This window comes from Poecilia reticulata, linkage group LG21 (genome assembly GCF_000633615.1).
Source record: "Poecilia reticulata strain Guanapo linkage group LG21, Guppy_female_1.0+MT, whole genome shotgun sequence".
Lineage (NCBI taxonomy): Eukaryota > Metazoa > Chordata > Actinopteri > Cyprinodontiformes > Poeciliidae > Poecilia > Poecilia reticulata.
The window spans coordinates 5,877,999-5,883,901 of record NC_024351.1 but is presented as its reverse complement, the minus strand read 5'-3'; the positions used below and the strand labels follow the sequence as shown (position 1 = coordinate 5,883,901).

Sequence of the window (5,903 nt, the reverse complement as noted above, 5' to 3'; positions counted from 1 at the left end):
AGGACTGATCCTGATGGTTGGAATCACTGTTGGTATCATCAGAACCAGAGGTGAGGAAACTCGGCTACAATGGAGACAATTTACACACTTGAATCACTTTATTCTGTTTTTCACTGCAGGATGCAAAAAGCCTCACAAAGACATTAAAGTAAGAGAAACAATCATGAAAAATACATTCATAGACCTTTTATATGTATCAGTTTTATCCAGTTAATGTCTGTTTTTCCTCTCAGGTTCGTTTTGCTGCTGATGACGACACAGTGAGCTTTGAAAATGATGGAGAACGTTCTGCTGCCGCCGCACTGCACTGAGCTTCATCACGTCAGTTACAGTTTATAGAAAAACAGTGTTGTATTTTAATTATGTTTTTTTAAATATGCATGTGTAATTTCTCTTCTTGTTGAATTTCCTAATAAAGGAGATAAACAGATGAGGAACTATTCTCTTCATTGTGTTTTGCGATGAAAAACCCAAAATCTCCGTATTTGTTCACTGAAATCCTCTGGACTCAGACAGACGGATCCATAATCAGACAACAGAAACTGCACAAAATCTCAAAATCACCATTTTAACGATTAAGGACAAACTGTCAAATGACCAAAACTGTCTGTCAATTTCTTAAACCAAATGAAACATTTTCTGCATCAAATAATTCAATGACCAGCAGATCATTCAGTGGTCTGTTTACAGAAGAGACAGATTTTCTGTTCTAAATTATTTACAGGTTGGAGTTTGACAGAGTTACTTTGTAAAAGAAATTAAAACAGAATATATAGAAAAAAAGCAACAACTTCTATAAAATAAAACCTTAGTACTCATCTGCTTTATGTTATTGACAATCAGCTAAAGCTTAATTTAAATCATGATTCACTTTAGTTGATCTGAGTGTTACAAAGTGACTCAGTGAAATGGAGCTTAAATGTCTATTTCTAACTAAAGGTTGTGCAAATACTTCCCCGTATTTGTGGCTTTTTTTCATATTCTAAAGAAAACACAAAAGTGACGACAGCAGAGAGACAGGCTGGCTGCTGGGTGTTGGTGTGAAGATGTTTTTGTCCTTTATTTCAGCCACAAACAGGAAATATGATCAGTGTTTTCAGATCTGCAGCAGAGAAACGTCTCAGTTCAGCAGCTGATAGACGGACAGGAGATGTTGGTTCTGGTTCTGGTTCTGGTTCTGGTCGTTGTGCTTCAGGTTGAAGGTAAAGATCTGTTTTCTTTCACATGAATGATGAAACAACTTTAAAGAAATTTTGGTTTACTGAGATATTTAATGAGAATTTCCTTATCAGAAGTTAGTTTGAGTAGCTTTTATTACTCAGGTTTTCAACATGTATTTATAAAAATAATCATGTTCATAAAATTTTTTTCTTTTTTCTCTCAAACTTCTGACCTGATTAGGACTAAAATATTAATAATTGTTGATATAAATGTGTCTCAAATGGCTATTTAACAGGTTGTAATGGAGAAAATGTAGCAATAAATTATAATATTTTATTTGAAGGATTGTGCATAAAACTGACATGACACTTTTAATGCAAAGTGGCTCTAAAAGTTGCATTGAAAGTATTAAAAGTGCCAATTTTGCATGATTTTGTAAATTATGATAATTTAATGCAAAGTTGGCACTTTTAATACTTTCAATGCAACTTTTAGAGCCACTTTGCATTAAAAGTGTCATTATTTACCGAATGACACTTCATGACAACGGACATAAACATTCATAAAGACGTTTCTATGTTCATGACAGATGTTATGTCAGTCTTATGCACAACCCTTCAAATAAAGKGTTACCCAATAAATCAAACATGACAGAAAATAAGTTAACACATTTCTAGTTTCACCTTTATGATTGCTTTAGTGAATGAAGAAGTATGAAAAACTTTAATGTGTCTTTGTTTCTGCTGCAGGAACCAGAGAAGAACTTCATCTCTATCAGAGAGAAGGAGAAAATGTTGTTCTAGCTTGTAACAGTCCTTCATCGTCATCATCATCATGCTCCAATGCTAACTGGTTTTACTACAGAGATACAAGCYCAAGTCATTCACTGGAGGTTAGAAATGGAAAAGTTGATCAGAGTTCACCTCGAGCTTCCAGGTTAAATCTGGACAGCAGCTGCTCTCTGACCATCAACGACATCGATCGTGGTGATGCTGGACTCTACGCCTGTAGACGTCGTTCTGATGCCTCTTCAGATGATTTTGTGTGTCTGAATGTTTTATCCAGTGAGTATTTAGACCTGAATGATTTAACTCTCAGTCTCTTTCCTTCTGATCTAAATGTTGAAATGTTGGACAGATGTTTCTGACATCATCAGAGGATTTCTTGGTTTGTTCCAACACGCTCATTAAAACTTGCTCAGATCTGCCATATTAATGCAGGTCAGTCACCAAAAACGATACAGACGTCTGAAATCTTTATCAGGTTTCCTTTCTTTGTCTAAGCTTTCTTTTTTTTACCTTTTCTCTTTAAAGTGGTTCTACATTTTTCAGAAATCTAAGACGACATTTTTTCTTTTTCTTTCAGTTTCTCCGTCTCCAGATGCTGATCCAGCAAAGGATGGAAAAATCACATTAGGCTGTTCTCTGTGGAGATGCAGCGGGTCGAATTCCTGTCCAGATAAAAGTTTCCTCTGGTTTGATGAGACAGGAAGTGAACTGACTGGTGAAGGTGATGGATATAAATCTGGAGGACAGACTGGCTGTGATTCTCAACTGACTGTGAATCTTCAGAGCAGCAGAAGATTCACCTGCCAGTTTGTTGAAGGAAACAAAGTGAAGATAGAAGCTCACTATGGATCTGAAGGTATGATGTCGTCTTATTAAGACAAACGTTGAAACAAACTGTTATTACATCATCTATATAGGCCTATTGAAATTAAGCAATATCTTGTTTGATCTTGAGTACATTATTCCTTTTTTTCCACCATGTCCAAGTGTGTTGAGATGGTTTTCTCCCCTTCCTGCGTTGAGCACCAGGTGAAATCAGAACCTCACCTCTGATTGATGGACGCATTTATAGTTTGGCAGGATGCATCATTGAACAGACTTGATTTTTTTAAGTGTAGTATGTTTTAGCTGGTTTTTTAAATTATCTTCTTTTGGTGTTGTAAGACAAGACAGCAGTAGTTGTCCAAAGGAAGACAAACCTGTAGGCTCAGGATTTAGTTTTACCGTTTTGCTTTGACAATTTGAGGTGATTTTCCCCTGTAAGTACGGAGGAGTGGCCGGCGGATGGAGGAGCCCAGCAGAGGGTGGTGAATGGGGGATTGCTGGAAGTTGCTGCTCTCCTGGTGGTGGTTATTGAACAGTTGGTGGTGCTGCCCAGGGACAGAGTCTGTCACAAGTTCAATGGTATTACTGGCATTGGAATCAGTGAGTGGATTGAAGAGACCCAAACATGTAATTGGGCCAACCATTTGTCGGCAGCAGATCAGGCTTTCTTCCTTTTGATCAGGGGGAAGCAAGGGTGGAAATGAAGTACCGCACTAGTGCAGAAGGAATGATCCAGCTAAGATTGTAGCATCTTAAAGAACCTGTATGGCTGTTCTAAGTCGTATTTAACTCTAAATACGCAGTGCGTTCTTTTCTAGGAAGCAGCCAACTTGCTTTACGTGCGTGGTGAGGCGATTCGGTGAAAGAGGCACGGGTTTCCAGGTGGCTCCAGGTGTCTCCAGGTTGTCTCCAGGCGCTAGGTGGATCCATATATGGGATGCATATTCATATGTAGTGGACGGCTGTATCCACTGCATGCAGAGGGCTCTTGATAACTGGTGGGGTTATGAAATTTGTAGCTGGAACCTGCACAACTATAAAGGCATTAATCAGACGTGTGATTCTGATTTCACATGGTGCACAGAGTGATGAGCGTCAGACACCATGTCGCCACACAAGTTTTGTCATCTTTGAGTCTTTTAACAGCAGCTCCTGCCAATAACACCATCATCATCATCATTGGATCAGTGATCGGCGTTCTGCTGCTGCTGGTTGTTCTTGCTGCTGTTTTTACCAAACTCAGGAAAACCAGAAATGGAGAGGATCACAAAATTTCAACAGGTACTGATGGCAATTTAAACAATATACAAATCTTCATTATCATAGTTCAAAATCTTGAATATTTTTAAAGCTAATGCAGACAAATGTTCTGATGCTTTATGTTAAACCTTTCAGCGAAAAAGAAAGACGCATGTGGTTTTTAGAAGAATTTGAATTGAATTATATTTTTAGTATGTAAAATCATTTGAACTGCCTTATTGATGAAATGTGTTTTATAAATGGACTTGACTTTAAGACAGCTACAGACTGCTGTGTGTTTCCAAAGTGATCAACATGTCTTTAGTTAGTTAGTTAGCTGGTTCTGGTGAACTGTTAACGTTTTACGTTAATTTCTCTGAGCCAAACAGCTTCATTTTCTTCCTGTTGTGGTTCACTTCTGTTTCTGATATCTAATGTTGAAAGTCGGTCCTCAGAATAAGGAAGAGCTGTTTCCATAGTTACCACAGCGCAGCACACAAATAAGCAGAAGTGTTCATGAAAATCATTGACGATTTGTTTTCTTTTGACTCTGAAGATCAAGATTCAACCTGTGGAAACCATCACTATGTGAGTATTAAAATGAACATGTTTCCTATGAAGATGAGAAAAAACATCTAATTGCTCTCCATATTTTTAAGAGTGACCAGAAAACATAACTTCTGCAAAATCTTTACCACTCATAAAGCGTGAGGCGACAGGAAATGATTGCAGGTTATTCCTGTTTTCTGAATTGGTCAGAGAATGACGCACTTAGTTTTCAGTCATCAAACATTTAGCTGCAATTAGCAGCTTATAGCTGATTTTATCAACCAATAAAATATAGTAGCAGCTGTTTTCTTAAATAATAGAATAATTAATGTCAATGTGAAATGTAACGTTTGTAATTTTAACTCTTTAGGTTGATCAGACACACCTGAGAGACTTTGACTGGGCCGTCTCAGGTTTAAAACCTGTCTGGACCATTTGTTCAACGTCTCTGTTCCTCATTTCTGTCCATCAACAGTTTTATTTGTTTCATTTCATCACTGTATGAAACAACTAAAGTTTTTATTTAGTCGTTCTGGTTTTAGTTTGTTATTTAAACTTCTTAAAACTTCTTTTTTGCATGTCGCTGTTCAAACTTCTCTGCTTCTCCCCAAAGAACGTTTTTCTACTGATACAGTAGATAACGGTAAACTGTCTGTTCTCAGGATGAGCTGCAGACCAACCTGACCTACGCTACTGTTAACCTTCCTGAAACCTCTCAGAAGGTGAGAGACCCAAAGAGCTTTACAGTCTGATAACACTGACACTGAATTCATCTTGTTAAATGTAACATGGTACAACTCCCTGATTTTCTTTTTTTAGAGGAGTGTTATGTTACTTCAGCATCTTAAGCCATTAAAACAATGTGAATGTGAAGTTTTCACATATTGTGAACATGTTCAACAGCCACATGTGGACAAATCATTCAAATGGAACTGAAACAGTTTGTGGTTTGTGTTCTGCAGGTCAAACTGGGCAAAGACACTGTGACTTATTCTACTGTCAGGACTAAAGAGAAGACAGAGGCAGACTGATCGCAGCGACGTCTACAGCAACACCGAGCACAACACCGAACCTGACCCCGAGCCCGACACCGAACCCAACACCGAACCCAACACCGAACCCAAAACACCGAGCCCGACACCGAGCCCGACACCGAGCCCAACACCGAACCAAACACCGAACACAACACCGAACACAACACCGAGCTCAAAACACCGAACCCAACACCAAACTCAAAACACCGAACCCAACACCGAGCCCGACACCGAACCCAACACCGAACCCAACACCGAGCTCAAAACACCGAGCCCAACATCGGGCTTGATGTTTCCAACATCGAAC

At 38.7% G+C, this 5,903-nt stretch overlaps 2 long non-coding RNA genes across 2 annotated transcripts; both read left to right on the top strand.

The window, feature by feature from the left end:
* LOC103457193 (uncharacterized) lies at positions 1-362 on the top strand. Its single transcript, XR_532397.2, has 3 exons — positions 1-50; positions 120-148; positions 234-362. It is a non-coding gene; the product is annotated as an uncharacterized LOC103457193 (long non-coding RNA).
* A 3,533-nt stretch (positions 363-3,895) lies between these two features.
* LOC103457192 (uncharacterized) lies at positions 3,896-5,626 on the top strand. The gene is made up of 4 exons (XR_532396.2): positions 3,896-4,055; positions 4,570-4,601; positions 5,225-5,284; positions 5,525-5,626. It is a non-coding gene; the product is annotated as an uncharacterized LOC103457192 (long non-coding RNA).
* The last annotated feature ends 277 nt before the right edge of the window (positions 5,627-5,903 follow it).